We start from the raw sequence: 16,669 nt of genomic DNA, 5'->3' as shown, positions 1-16,669 counted from the left end.
GATCTCAGACTTAGAAATATTTCCGCATCTCCAAATCGGCACTATTTCTAGCAACTTGAGAGCAATCAAACCACACCTAAACATGGATTTGTATTGCAACCAAAATTACCAGGGGCTAGCCTACACATCAAAGAACAACTCTCTAGTTGACAACTCCTTCAAATGAAGCATGGATTAAATCACACAAAATAGACAAGAGGGCAACATGGCAAAATATCACGTGAACTAACTTGCTCAAAAGCTAAAACTAAATACACAGTTAAATCTGATGGATTTTCTACCCCGAGAACATATAAAACATGTCGGGTTGCAACACAAAAATATTGCCACACGTAAATGCGAGATAATGTCCTAAAGACGGTATAGCAAACTAACTATGGAATCCTACATGCAAAAATACCAATGACCACTCTTAGATACATAGCAAAGGGGTTCCTAAAACATGAACATTTTATCTATGGGGTTCGAGAAATCCGGACACGCACGAGAAAATAAATACGGGACGGATCCTATTGGAACAACACGTAAAACTATGCATTAGGCACGTCAAACTACTTCAGACAATTTTGCAAGTTGCAAAATAGTATTCTACGCGAGATTCTACACAGAAACCATATACAACTCGTCTCGAACCTAGTTACGGTTAAAAATATACGAGCATATTAATATCGTCTATTTTTCTGGAATATAAATAATTCCGAAAATTAACCGAAATTAACTAACGGGCCGACTCATGGGCGCAGCATACCGAAAGGGGCCTAGGCGGGGGATAGAGGCAGGGGAAAGGGGTGCTCACCTCGGCTCCTGGGCCGGCTTGGCCGGGGGGAGCTGGAGGCGCTTGTGGGCCGAAATGCTCGCCCCAGCTGGGCCGACGGCGAGGCGGTCAACGTGACCGGCCAGGGCGGCACGCGAGGGGGGAGCCGAGCTGGTGCTGGGCCGGCTGCGGGGCACAGCCGAGCGGTCGGTGGCCACAGGGCGTCGTCCTCCTCATGCAGAACCAAGCCACAGCCATGGCGCGGCGCAAAGGACTCCGACGCACAGGGACCAAGGGCCGACGACAACATGGGGAAGAGGCGGGACTGGACGGATCCGGCCTCCACGGCCCCAGTCCCTGCGACGGCAGCCCGAGATGGAGTTGGGGCGACGGATCGGCCGACGCAGCTCCTAGCGGCGGCGTGGCTCTTGGCAAGCGAGTGGGGGCGCGCGTTCCAGGGCGGCGGGCGCGCAGGCAAGCGGCGAACGGCGGCGAGGAAGGTAGGCGCTCTCCGGCGAGGTGCTACGGCTGCTGCGGGGGCTGGCCACCTCGGGCAGGGGCGCCTTGGAAGAGAGCTCGGGAGCGGCGGCGGTGGATGGGCCTGCCCGGGTCCGATCTAGGCTCGGTGGGCCCGCGGCGCCTTGGGCTGGTGGGAGGAGAGAGAGAGGTAGGATTAGGGTTAGGGTGCGGATTTCGAGGCAGAGAGAGGGAGGGGTTGTTAAAAATAACGTGGGGGTCCTATTTATAGACAAAGGGGGGCTAGGTTTAGCGAAATCCTGCCCCGGTTTCAACCGCGCGGTCGGATTCGAATAATTCCGAACGCGAGACGGACTAAGTGGCCCTGTAGACACTACTGGAATGAGAGATTTTGCCATCTGTTGGCTGATGGTAAAGACCCTCTTTGCCATCAGCTACCAGAAACCAGACGGCAAAGAGAAGGCTGATGGCAAAGACCCTCTTTGCAATCAGCCAACTCTTTGTCGTCAGCTGGCTCACGGCAAATACCACTTAGGTACACGGCAAAGAGCTCGGCTAGCCCACCCCGCACCCCCTCTCTCCTCCTAAAGACCTCTCTCTTTGTCGTCCGCTTTTCTCCTCTGTGCCGTCGGGAGGCGGACGGCAAAGAGAGTGCGCCCTAACGTCCGTTAGCCCCACCCCCACGCGCCTCTCTCTCACCTCTAACGGTCACCCCACAGCCCTCTCCCTCACCCCCCCGACACCACAACCGCCGCCACGCCCTCCTCCGGCCTCCCTGCGCCGCCGCCCCTCCTCCTCCAGCCTCCCTGCGCCCCATCCTCCTCCGGCCTCCCTGTGCCGCCGCCCCCTCCTCCTCCGGCCTCCCTGCGCCCCCTCCTCCTCTGGCCTCCGGCCTCCCTGCACCGCCGCCCCCTCCTCCTCCGGCCTCCGGCCTCCCTGCGCCCCCTCCTCCACCACCCCCCTCCTCCCTGCGCCCCCTCCTCCACCACGCCCCCTCCTCCTCCCCGGGACCCCCTCCTCCACCACCGTCGTTGGAGCTCGCCCCTTCTCCACCACCACCCCCTCTGCCACCACCGCCCTCTCCTCCACCGCCGCACCCTCCTCCTCCCCGGCTGCCCCCTCCGATGAGTCCTTTTTTTCTTTTTTTGCTAATTAACAGATTTAGTGGCATATATAGTTTAGTTGGTTGGTTAGTTAATTAGTAGTTTTAGTGGTAGTTTAGTTAGTTAATTAGTAGATTTAGTAGGTAGTTTAGTGGTAGATTTTGTTTTGTTAATTAGTGGTAGCTACATTCGTTTTCAGTTAGTGGTAGATTCTGTTCTTGTTATTTTTTTGCTGTTTAGTGCTATATAGGTTTAGCGATAGGTTTAGTTAGCTTGGTTAGTTAGGTTAGTTAGTTAGTTAGCTTAATAGAAAGAATAGGAAGAAGAAGAAGAGGAGGAGGAGGAGAAGAGGAGAAGAGGAGGAGGAGAAGAAGAAGAAAAAGAAGAAGAAGAGGAGGAGGAAGAGGAGAAGACAAAAATAAGAAGGAGAAGAAGAAAAGAAGAAGAGAAGAAGAAGAGAAGAAGAGAAGAAGAATACCTTCTCCTCCTTCTCCTTCTTCTCCTCCTCCTCCTTCTCCTTCTTCTTGATTTCTTCTTCTTCTCCTCCTCCTCCTCTTTCTTTTCCTCTATATTATTCTCCTTACCTTATTTTCCCCAACAATGAGATAATTAGCCCAATTAGCTACAAAATGGCATAAAAACCTTGGTTAGCTCATGAATATTAGATTCTTAACTTGTTTTCCTCTAAAATGACATAATTAGAATATTTGTGTTGATCGGGTGGATTTACATGTGATAGTTGTCTCGCCGTTGTGAGGTCTGTTGTGCGAAGACCTCCCCGTGCGTTGTACGAGCTTCGCCCCTGCATTCGTGGGTCAATACAAATTTCATATCCTCCTCGCCCCTTCATTTATTGTGGCTCGATTTCCGGATGAAACTTTCTAGATTTAGGTAATTAAATTAATTTATCAGTATGCGTGACCAGTATGCGTCTCCCGTTCGAAAGGGCGACATCTATAAATATGCATGTCTTTGCATATTTATAACCGCCATCCTTTCGAATTGTCCAACATTATCCATCGACAGCCCGAGTATGTGTAGATTGGGTTCGTTTTCCCATATGCCGTGCTCTAGACCCGATGCGGAATTTTGTCAGTGCCTCCCTGTTGTTCTCCGGATGCACATCCTCTCTGTTTATTGCGGAGACGTGTATCAGGAGAACAGCGGGGAGGTGCTGCCGAAATTTTGCGTTGGATCTGGAGCAGAGCATGGGAAAACGAACCCAATCTACACATAGTTAGGTGGGATTAGGACCTATCTTTACCTATTAGCGTGTAGGTTGCCTGGACGTAATAAAAATGGCGAACCTGATTAACCGATGAATATAAATGCTAGATTATATATAAATATATTTCTTCTGTCTTTAGTAGCTAGGCAAGATGAGTGATCATGCGTGGATGTATACCGGTCACCCTAGTCAGAAAGAGATGACGAAAGAATGGTTTGTAAAAACAAAGGAATTTGTGAAAGCCGCATTCGCAAATGGCCAGGAAAGAAACTATTGCCCCTGTCCTGGATGCGACAACTATAAAAAGACGACAGAGGCTGTAATGATTAAACACCTGAAGAGGAGGGGTTCTAAGCCTAATTATACGGTGTGGACATTTCATGGTGAGTCTATACAACGTACAAGAGCTGAGGTGGTCCGTCGTCACACACACGAGCATGGTACCGGGATCGAAGACATGGTGCAAGACTTTGATGATGCTCGGGATTCGAAAGATGAGATAGAGGAATCTACAAAGGCCTTTTATGAAATGTTGGAGTCTTCAAAACTTCCTCTCCATGAGCACACTGAGCTCTGTCAGCTGGATGCAATTGCACAAGTATTGTCTCTGAAGGCTCAGTTCAACTTGGGAAGAGAATGCTACGACGCGATGATGACGCTATTTGGACGCTTCCTACCCAAAGGCATTGTCATGCCTGCAAACCTGTACCAGTCGGACAAAATACTTCGTGTACTTAAGATGTCCTATGAGAAGATAGATGCATGTGAGAAAGGATGTGTCTTATTTAGGAAGGAGTATGCACAATTGGACTATTGTCCCAATTGCGAGTCTTGCAGGTATCTTGTGGTAGACAACGGTATGGGTGAGAAGAGGCAGACCAAAATCGCAGTTAGTGTTCTTCGGTATATGCCAATTGTACCAAGACTTCAACGTCTTTTCATGGTCAAAGAGACAGCCACACAGATGACATGGCACAAATTGGGCAAAAGAACCGAACTAGATGCGGATGGGAATAAGATGGTGGTACACATATCGGATGGGGAAGCGTGGAAACATTTCGATGGATTGCATCAGGATAAAGCAGCAGATCCAAGGAATCCTCGAGTCTGCGCCGCCATGGATGGTTTTAATCCCTTCGGCATGACGGCAACCCAATACAGTTGTTGGCCTGTATTTGTCATTCCACTCAATCTCCCCCCCCGGGCAAATTATGCAAAGAAAGAACATATTTCTGACGTTGATAATTCCAGGGCCCAATTATCCGGGGACGAATATGAATGTGTACCTGCAACCACTTAAGGATGAATTGGAAGAAGCTTGGGATAATGGGGTCAAGACATACGATGTCGCTAGAAAAGAAAACTTCAAAATGCATGTGTGGTACATGTACTCTATGCATGACTTGCCAGCGTATGCGCTATTCTCTGGATGGTGTGTGCATGGAAGGTTCCCGTGCCCCCAATGCAAGGCAGCTCTTCAGTTTCTGGTTGTAGGAGGGTCGGAAGTATTCTTGCTTTGACTTGCATAGACAGTTCCTGGATCCTGACCATCAGTTCAGAAAAGACAAGAAGAACTTTACCAAAGGTAAAGTTGTCAAAAACTTGGCACCACCTGCCTTGACAGGCCAACAGATCCTGGATAAGTTAAACGCCCTCGAGCCTGATCTAGATCGTCCAGGGTATTTCAAGGGGTATAATTCAAAACCGCCTGGACTCACAAGCCATGCTTCTGGGATCTGCCTTACTTCAAAGACCTCCTTCTTCCACACAATATCGACATGATGCACAATGAAAAGAATATCAGAGAGGCTATCTTTGGTACATTGTTCGACATAGATGGGAAGATAAAGGATAATACTAAGGCTAGAGTCGATCAAGAAACACTATGTCATAGACCGTTACAAAACATGCGAGAAGGCAAAGGAAAGCAGAAGTGATCGAAGCCAAAGGCCTGGTTCAATCTTGGAAGGCCAGCTATGAGGGAAATTATCTTGTGGTTCAAAATGAACTTGATGTTCCCCGATGGGTATGCAGCGAATCTAAAGAGGGCAGCGAGTCTTGAAAAATTAAAAATCTTTGGTCTCAAGAGTCATGATTGGCACATATGGCTAGAGCGGGTAATGCCGGTGATGTTACGTGGCTTTATTCCTGAGGATGAATGGCTAGTACTGGCGGAGCAGAGCTATTTCTTCCGTGTTCTTTGTGCGAAAGAATTGTCGCCTGGCGTGGTAGAAGACATGGAGGAGTTTACACCAGAGTTATTGTGCAAGTTAGAGAAGATCTTTCCACCGGGCTTCTTTAATCCAATGCAGCATTTGATTTTACATCTACCGACCGAGGCAAGATTGGGTGGGCCCATGCAAGATCGTTGGTGCTATGCAACTGAGAGGATGTAGAAGACCCTTCGAGCTAAATGTAAAAATAAGCATAGGATTGAAGCATCGATGGCTGAGGCATTCATTACTGAGGAGGTCCCAAACTTTGTGACAGCACACTATGAAGCCAAAAATCATCATTTGCATAATCCGAAGCCTCAACACAATGATGCAGACCCTAAAAAGGTGGGTCCAACCTCAGCCTATTCAAAGGGAAGCTCGCATCAGCCGGTGCTTCGAAACCAATAACATTGGATGTCGAAGAATGGTGGAACATTTCGTTGTATATCTTCAACAACCTACCAGAAGTGCGGCCGTACATCGAGTGAGTTCTCGGCACATTTTCCGTAACTTCTAATTCATTTGAATTGCTCTTATTCCCGAATATTTCAAACAGCCGTTACGTTGCCAAATTCTCGGATGGAGCGGTGATCGAAAATGATTCCGTCGAAGAGTATGAGCTTCTGTCAAAGACAGGAGGCGGCTATCCCGGTTTCATCTCTTGGTTCAAACAAACGGTAATTATCAATAATGGACCATTTCATTTCTTGGTCTAACTTGCGGCTAATGCAACAATCGTTTTGTATTAAACTTGTAGGCTAATTCAGAGTCTATGGACGCCGAATTGAGACAAGTCGCTAATGGTTTTGACTATAAGGTCCGTTCATTTGAGAAATACAACATCAACGGGTATCTCTTTCGTACCTTTGGCAAAGAGCTATCTATGCCCGACCGGAAATCTACAAATTGTGGTGTCTCTGCTATCGGCGAAGGTGTTATCGAGTATTATGGAAGAGTTGAAGCAATTAATGAACTTCAATTCTATGGTGAAAACCCACCGAACGTCGTAGTCTTCAAATGTTATTGGTTCCAGCCGAAGGAGACTAGAAGGACTCATGAACATATATGACTAGTCGAAATCAATCCAAACACCCATTTAGATGTTCCCGATGTCTATATTACGGCTCAACAGGCGACCCAAGTTTTCTATCTACCGTGGGCATGCCAAACAGATAAGAATCTAGAAGGTTGGTATGTTGTTTATGAAGTGCCGCCACATGTCAGACCACCTCTCCCAAATGAACAGGGATTATGAACCTCACATTAACCCAGACACATATGATGGAGAATTCTTCCAAGAAACACGTCTTTCCCAGAAACATTTCAAGAACCGCCGTGCTTCGAACAAGAACATGGAAGTAGACAGCGACAATGAATCCGACTCCAGCCCTGAGCCGGAACCAGAAGACCTGGAACTCGTAGAGGTTACTGATGCAGATGACCTGTCAATGCTTCAACGATTAAAGAAAGGCCTTTCACAACTCCACGCCGTTGAACCCGACGAGCACGCCATTCATGAAGACATGCGTGATAGTGATAATGATGATGCATTTATTGATGATGATTATTAGTTTGTAAGATTCACAACTTAAATTATATATATTTTAACCTTTATTATTCATGTACATATTATTATTCATGTCAGTTATTCAATTTTTTTATGTTGTACTAATTTCTTTTAATCTTTATCATGGCAGGTCACCAGATGTTGAAAGATGGTGGGCGCTGGTCCAGAGCGCTCGACGGGTTCTTCCCAGCCGCCCCGCACGAGGGGTAGCACTTCCCTTCCACCCCTATGTCTCCGTAGAGCCTTGGCAGACAGCCTGTCGACACCACCCATGGGTTCTTCTTCGTCGGCGGCATTGCCCACTGGGAGAGGTGCTGGTCGGGTACGGAAGAAGGGGAAGGGTACAGGGAGAGGTGGTGGCCGCAGAAGATCCAGGAGGACTGTTGAGCCGTCCTCGCCACCACCACCAGCTCATTCACCCGAGCATAGGACTACTATGGTCGACCCGGTTGCGGAGGAGGCTACGGGGACTGCAGTCCAGGAGCTTGGTGTTGACGGGCATTCGTCCCATGAGACTCCGGTCCAGGATCAGCCTCGGGTCGAGGTGCATTCGGCCCACGATACTACGGTTCCGGAGGCTTCACCCGACATGGAGAGGCCCGGATGGGAGACCTGGCCGGATCGGACCGAGTTGCCAGATTGGACCGAGGGTCCGGGTGGCTTAGGGGGCGGGGATGGCGGGGATGAGCTTACGGATAGTGAGGGCGATGTGCAGGTGGACGGGGCCACCGTGTACAAGCGTGGTAGTACACGTCTCCCGGTCGTGCCGGCTACCCGCGAGCAGAGGCCGGTGATTAAACCTGAAGGAGATAGGTAAGTACATTTACTCTTTTTTTAGCTTTTGCCTTCAAGTTTGTTCAAATATCTAATGTGTTGACCTTATAGTACTGCAGGGGATGGGTACACCCTCTTGGAGTCCGCAGGCCGAACTCCGTCCTTGGTGTGCTTTGCCGGACAAATTTCCCGGGGTTTGTCACGTTGCCTGGTGAGGGTCAGGTTCCTACACTAGGATTTTTCTTGGAGCACTACCAGGATGTGCAGGCCCCGCCGGAGGAGATTATAGATGGTGTCTTGTGCCACACGAGGGCCGAGATGGTGATCAAGAGCTTTTGGGTAAATTATCCTTTTACACAATCTCAAATTAACAATATAGCTAATTATTGTACTAATCGGTGTTTTCACGTTTGATTGCAAACCTTCTATAAGTGTGAGGATGGATATGAGGAGGAGGCGGACAGGGTTCTCGAGGCCGAGTGTAGGCGGTTACTACAGAACTTACGCCACGAGGCTCGGCCGCAGGCTATTCGATACTACTACACCACGCGAGGTATTAAGAAGCAGAAGAAGTATTGCCGCGGAATGTTTCTGAAGAAGGAGCAATACATGGAGTTAATTACCTATTCTTAAGTCCTTCTACATAGTTTTCTTGATTTCATTCATAGGCATAGCGCTCAAAATTCTTTCTAATAACTTACAGGTGCCCCCGAGATGGTGTGCGGATAAGATGGATTGTTCGGAGGCGTTGGTTGATGAGTGGTGCACAGGCACCTGGTGAGCCGTCCATGAGAATGTGAAGGATCGGTGTAGCCAAATGGTTGGTGTGCCACACCATCAAGGCAGCGCAAACTTACTTCAGTTCGGACGAAACTGGGTATGTGATTTGCTTCATGATTCATGCTAATAGTTTGTTCCTCTCTTTTAGGCGCATCACAATAAGACGGAGATGCCACACTTGTACGACCTTTATGGCATGGCCCATACTGCCTCGTACAAGAAGGCGAAGGCATTCTCTGAGTCTGACCTGGATGATCCCAATAACTTCACCAACATATCATCCCACCACAAGCTCGTGGCATACAGGGACGTGGGGAAGGCTACGAAAGGGGATGACTTTAACCCTAGCCAGGAACCTTTGGATCCAGAGTTGGTGATGATATGTGGTGGCAGGAGGCCCCATGGCTCGATAGCCATTGGAGATGGGATAATACATTGTCCACTCACTCTCCCGGAGATCAAGGCGCACCAGTCGAGCAGCTTCCTGAGATAACACGTCGTCCACGGCCAGTCGATCTTGCCATCAAGGTTAGTTGTACGGACTAAGAACACTTTCATCCATTTCATTATGTGTGTCACCATAGATCATTACTGTGGTAACGAGGAATGGTGTTTCAGGCTGCTCTTCAGAAAGAGAGATTGGCAAACCATGCTGCTCTTGAGAAAGACAGATTGGCAAACCAGGCTGGTCTTGAGAAAGAGAGATTGGTAAGCCAGGATGCTCTTGAGGCTGCTCTTGATGAGAGGGACCAGACCACGTCACGATTGATTGAGGAGGAGAGGTCCCGGAATGAGGCGGGTCAACGGGCCCTGTACGAGCTTTTTGTGGTAAGTTTTTTTTCACATTAGCCAAATCATGTGTGTAATGTATGTTTCATTACTAACTAATACGACCCACTCTTCAGGGTCTGTGTGAGAAGAGCGGTCAAGTCCCTCCGCTAATGCCCGTCTTCTCTTCGATTGGCACGGTGAGTTTCATTGTAAACTAGTATTAATAATTGAGTATCATCATGCTGACTGAGACATTGCAAAATATCTATTCTGCAAAATAACTCCCGAGCGGCATCGGACGACCCTTCTCCAGGTGTTTCTCCTCCTTGATGACCACTACGGTAAGTTTCTCTTCTCCTCTTTCATATTCCCCTTGCCTTAATTTCCCCAACAATGACAAAATTTGCCCATTTAGCTCCACAAAGACATAGTTAGCTAATTTAGCTCCAAGAAGAGGAGAAATGAAAAGGAACAACAAAAATAAGAATAGAAAGAGAAGAGAAGGAGAAGGAGAAGAAGGAGGAGGAGAAGAAGGAGAAGAAGGAGGAGAAGGAGGAGAAGGCCAAGGACCTTCTAGTCCTTCTCCTCCTCCTCCTCCTTCTCCTCCTTCTTTATTTCTTCTTCTTCTCCTCCTCCTCATCTTTCTTCTCCTCTTTCATATTCTCCTTGCCTTAATTTCCCCAACAATGACATAATTATCCCATCTAGCTCCAAAATGCCATAATAACCTCAAAATGGCATAAGAACCTTGGTTAGCTCATTAATATTATATACTTACCTTGTTTTCCTCTAAAATGGGTTAATTAGCCCATTTAGCTCCAAAAAGACATAGTTAGCTAATTTAGCTACAAGAAGAGGAGAAGAAATGGGAAAAATGAAAAGAAAGAAGAAGAAGAAGAAGAGAAGAAGGAGAAGGAGGAGGAGGAGGAGGAGAAGGAGGAGAAGGCCAAGGACCTTCTAGTCCGTCTCCTCCTCCTCCTCCTTCTCCTCCTTCTTCTTTATTTCTTATTCTTCTCCTCCTCCTCCTCTTTCTTCTCCTCTTTCATATTCTCCTTGCCTTAATTTCCCCAACAATGACATAATTAGCCCTTTTAGCTCCAAAATGCCATAATAACCTCAAAATGGCATAAGAACCTTGGTTAGCTCATTAATATTATATACTTAGCTTGTTTTCCTCTAAAATGGGATAATTTGCCCATTTAGCTCCAAAAAGACATAGTTAGCTAATTTAGCTCCAAGAAGAGGAGAAGAGGAGAAGAAATAGGAATAATGAAAAGAAAGAAAGAAGAAGAAGAAGAGAAGAAGGAGAAGGAGGACGAGGACGAGGACGAGGAAAAGGAGAAGGCCAAGGACCTTCTAGTCCTTATCCTCCTCCTCCTCCTTCTCTTCCTTCTTCTTTATTTCTTCTTCTTCTCCTCCTCCTCCTCTTTCTTCTCCTCTTTCATATTCTCCTTGCCTTAATTTCCCCAACAATGACATAATTAGCCCATTTAGCTCCAAAAAGACATTATAAGCTCAAAATGGCATAAGAACCTTGGTTAGCTCATTAATATTATATACTTAGCTAATTTAGCTCCAAGAAAAGGAGAATAGGAGAAATGAAAAGAAGGAAGAATAAGAAGAAGAAGAGAAGAAGAAGAGAAGGAGAAGGAGAAGGAGAAGAAGAAGAAGGAGGAGGAGAAGAAGAGAAGAAGAAGTGGAAGGAGGATAAGAAGGAGCTTTATATGTTTTTCTTCTTCTCTCCTCCTTCTTCTCCTTCTTCTTCTCTTCTTCTTTTTTCTTCTTCTCCTCCTCCTTCTCCTTCTCCTTCCCCTCCTCCTCCTCCTCCTCCTCCTCCTTCTTGTTTTTCTTCTCCTTGTTCTCTTCTTGCTTCTTCTCTTTCTTCTTCAATTTAGCTTATTTGTCATATATATGTTGCTGTTCTTCTTCTTCAGACTTTCTTATTCCCATTTTGCAGATTGGATATACTACATGCATGGAAGCTAGCATTGGAGTGCTTTAGTTCCCGTTTTTATTTGAGTTGATGAACAATGTGGAACTATATGTATATGTATATGTATATATGGATGAAAAATATATGTGCAACTATATGTATATATATATGGATGAAACTTTGTATGTGTTGGTTCTTTTGATATATGGGATGTACGTTGATGAACAAATGGCATTGATGAGCTTTATATGTATATCATATATGTGTTCTGACCTATTTATCATATATGTGCTATGAATTATATATATATATATATATATATATATATATATATATATATATATATATATGTTGTGAAATAGAAAAAATAAACAAAAATGTGACAATATAGGCTCTTTGCCGTTTGCCAGCTGATGGCAAAGGCCTTTGCCATCAGCTGACCAACGACAAAGGTGCCACGTGGCGCCTAGCTGTGCAACCTGGGCAGCAGCAGCTGGCCATATAGTATATTTGCCGTCTACTTCCAAGGGGGCAGACGACAAAGAAGAGGGCACAGAGGGGGGCGGGAGGAGGGGTAGGCAGACGGCAAAGAGTGGGGGGGAGGAGATGGACCCAGACGGCAAGGCCTCCGTTAGCCCCTAACGGAAGCAACGCCTGCCGGCTGCTGTCTCCACCTCTTTGCCGACTGCTCTTATGGAAAGCTGATGGCAAAGCTCTTTGTCGTCCGGTTCGGTGAGGCAGACGGCAAAGAAGCTACAATGTCATCGTAGGCTAACGCAGAAATGTTGCCGACAGTGGGATTCTTTGTCGTGTGTGATATACTCTTTATCGCCTGTGATATACTCTTTGCCGTCTGTGATGGCACACGACAAAGAAGCTAATTCCCGTAGTGAGAGTAGTTATCCGTAGACGAGAGGGAAAATGGGCGGCGCGGCAACGATTTTTAAAACACCGAAAGACGTCCGACGATAGACCGAATACGGTGCCACTACGGTCGACCGTTCGGGTACCAGACGGACTCCGATCGCAATGAAATTTGACAGGCGGCCTACCTCACGTCAATTCTCAACCCCAACACAGAAAGTTTTACACCACTTTTGAAAACAAGATTAAACGATGCCGCGTGCGCGTGCGTGTGTGGTCGGGCTCATAACGGACAACGACGAGAACCGACAACTAACAACGGATGCAAGTTTTGAAAACTGGCGGGAGTGGGATGCCGATGCAATGCTGATGATGCGCATGATGCGATGATGATGCGACAAATAAAAAATAACCACACACCAAAAACAGAATAAAGGGGGAATATTCTGTAACGTCGGCATCAGGCTGTCACAACTCTCCTACACTACAAGAGGATCTCGCCCCGAGATCCAAGAATGAAAGGGGTAGAGGATGAGAAAGAACAAGAGGTAAAAACTTAGTCGCTTCTTTGACAAACGAGTGAAACCAACGATCCTTGAAGGTTGCAAAGAGAGCTGAGGAATGATATGAGAAAGAAGCAAGAATTCACGGAAAATTACAGCAGCACTTTGGTAGGAAAAGGGGACCAAAATTCGATAAGATGGGAAAAATAGACAATATTCATAACAAACAACTAAATAGAACAAGGGAACACCATGATCTTGACAGAACAAGATGCTAGACCCAAAAGAGCAGCATCACAATGCCTCCGGAAAAAGAGAATAAAACTAGATCATTGGGATCAAAGAAAGAATAAGAGAATGACAACTACTGTCACAAGAATCTTGAAGAATACCTTAAGAATGGATTGAAACCTTGATGAACCACCATGAAGGACCTCCGTATACAAATGAATGATGCAAAGATACAAAGGTAGAAAAGAATAAGATTATGACCTTGCCAAGATTTAGATGTAGCCTCACAAAGAGATACTTAATAGAACTTGGAACTTCGGAAAAGAAAGATAAGCACTTGAGAAAAGAATTGATATCATGAGCCACTATGGAAGAAGAATTCAGATTACTATGAACAAGAATAAGAATTATGTTATGCTTATCCTTCATCAAGTTTAACTGATGACAAGCAACGGATTTAGCGTACCACTTGTTCTTCTTGAAAAGATGACTGAGGAGAGATATATGAGCACAAACTGAAGAAATCTTGAACGAAGCACCGGTGAGAATTGAAATGAATGAGGCAACCCTGAAAGAATGGATATACATGAGAATGAAGAGATCATGAGCCACCTGAGATAAAGCTAGAACAAGGCACCACAATAATTGAGAGACGAACGAAGAGACAACAATTGAGGAGAATTGAGGATGAATGCTGAAAGCTGAGAACGAAGAATCTTCTGCAATGATGGCCTTCGGAGGATCGAGAATGAAAACAACTCAGAAATGCACCGAATAGCAAGAAATGAATCACTCATGATTGGGAACAATTCAAGATGATGCCACAAAGCTGAAATGACGAATCTGCAAGAGAATGGACCAAGATTTGAGAGAAACACTCCTTCGGTCTTCTAAGCTGAAAATGAGGAGGAGAACACCACCAAGAATAACTGAGACACTCCGGAATAAGAAGAATGAAAGGTTGAGCCAAATAAGAGAATTAATTCAAATTGATCTTGAGAAAGGAATATGACTGATGAAATTCATACTTACGTCATAGTTGAAAAGAATTAGAGATCTCCGAAAAAATTAGAAGAGACATATAAGATCCTGGGAAACCTGTGGGTTATGGGCCCACTGAAAAGAAACCACCATTGAAAAGGTTGCTTAGAAGGATAGATATTGCACCGGTACAAATGAAAACTAGATTAGGTGAGACCCTCGAATTAATTGAAAGGATTGAAAAACAGAACTTCTGAAATATCTTTAACACTCCGGATAGAAAGAGAGAGGAATTAATAAACAAGATAGGCTGATAAGAATTTTCAATGTGGGAAAGAATTGAAAGATGAAAAATGATATGATGCCACGAATAACTGAACTAAATTCACCAGAAAGACCACAAGAATGAATAAAGATGAACACGAAGCTCCTGAGAGTCTTCAGAATGAATCACCAGATAGGACACGGAATAAAAGATAGCGGAAGCATCACTGACTATAAAGGCACTTGGATGAAATCCAATCACTCAAAAAAATGGCGGGAGGGTGGGGAAAAACAAAGACGACTTGGTACAGATGAGATGAACTCCGGAATGAAATGAGAGAATGCTCTTGCAAAATTGGAGAGGATAGAATTACTAGAAGAGAAGCACACCGGTTAGAAAAGAATTCAACATGACGACTCGGGTTGACAAGAAATTGAAAACACAAGTTGATTTGAGAAAACAGAATTAATATTCTTATAAAAATATAAGAACACCACTTAGGACAGATCTGAAATCACCACTGACATCGAAGCAACTTGAATTACCATATTCCAACACAACAAGGGGTGAGGCTTACGAAACAAGCCAGAACAAACTCATGAGAAAGATTTCCGTTCGATATTTTCGTGGACAGGATCGCACGGTCTCGATCTTACAGTAGCCATCCTGTACAAGGCAGTGCACATGACATACGAAGCATCCCCGAGTCGTAGCAAGCTACAAGGACTCTTTAAGACACAACGTGAACCATTGTAAGACGACAGTCAACAAACGAATCCACTAGATGTCGAACCCCAACCTAACATCATGCATTTGTTGGATGATGGTCCTATAAGTAACGACTTGAATTCCCACCTAAGAATTCCCAAAATTTCTGGTCATGCAATCTGGTACATGGATACAAAGAGTAATATTTCACACAAATCCTATACTAACCCGTCCAATGTATCACATTCGTCAACACACAACCAGAATCTCAGACCTTCATCTACTACAGACCCTCGTGATCACAACGATACAAAGTATGCCAGTACTCCCGAACAATCTGCGGCAGTACTGGGGACATCGGGGTTATCTCGCCACTACTAGTATTGAAGCAATTACGAACATCCTTCGTTCTAAGATACTAAGAAATCTGAATGATAATGATGTGCTCGAGAATCCCCTGGAGCTCAACTCCCCGAAAGAAATCAAGTCAGACAGGAGGCACCAAGATAGAACTCCGTCACATCGGTATCATATAGATTCCAAAAATATCCGCGTGATCCTAAAAAAAATTGAGTGAGAAGTGGAGTAGATTCAAAATATTACGTCAAGATTCCTCACGAAAGCATAGAAGAGGAGAAAAAGAATGCTACTCTCTGATATATAACTAAGACTCAAATAGTTTTTCACTAGACTCGACTCGGCCAAGTTCGATCAATCAAGGGGGATCCCAGGTCGGTACTGCTCTGATACCAACTTGTCACGCCCAAGATGCGACCCTATCCGCAATTTGGCACGAGGGCCTCGTCAGGGATAGAAGCGCATCTCGTCGTTTCGCAAGAATGGATATCGTTACAAGTACATGTACTAAAAAGAAGATATATATATATAATTGACTTACACTCGCCACAAGCTACATCAGAGTCACATCAGTACAATACATAATCATCATGAATAAGAGCAGGGTCCGACTACGGACGAAAACAAAACGAGAAAAGAAGAACGACATCCATCCTTGCTATCCCAGGCTACCGGCCTGGAACCCATCCTAGATCGATGATGAAGAAGAAGAAGAAGCAACTCCAAATGAACAATCAACGCGCTAGCGTCAAATATCCTTTACCTGTACCTGCAACTGGTGTTGTAGTAATCTGTGAGCCACAGGGGACTTAGCAATCTCATTTCCAAAGGTATCAAGACTAGCAAAGCTTAATAGGTGAGGCAAGGTTAAGTGGTGAGGTTGCAGCAGCGGCTAAGCATTTATTTGGTGGCTAAATTTACGAGTAGAAGAAATAAGAGGGGGAAGATCTACGCATAGCGGATGTGACTACTGATGATCAAATGAATGATCCTGAACACCTACCTACGTCAGACATAACCCCACCGTGTCCTTGATCGGAGAAGGAACTCACGAAAGAGACAGTCACGGTTACGCACACAGTTGGCATATTTTAATTAAGTTATCTTCAAGTTGTCTAGAACTAGTGTTAAACAAAGTTTCCACATTGCCACATAAC

This window comes from Hordeum vulgare, chromosome 4H, assembly GCF_904849725.1.
Source record: "Hordeum vulgare subsp. vulgare chromosome 4H, MorexV3_pseudomolecules_assembly, whole genome shotgun sequence".
NCBI classification, from domain to species: domain Eukaryota; kingdom Viridiplantae; phylum Streptophyta; class Magnoliopsida; order Poales; family Poaceae; genus Hordeum; species Hordeum vulgare.
The sequence above is the reverse complement of the archived record's forward strand: the minus strand, read 5'-3'. Positions refer to the sequence as shown.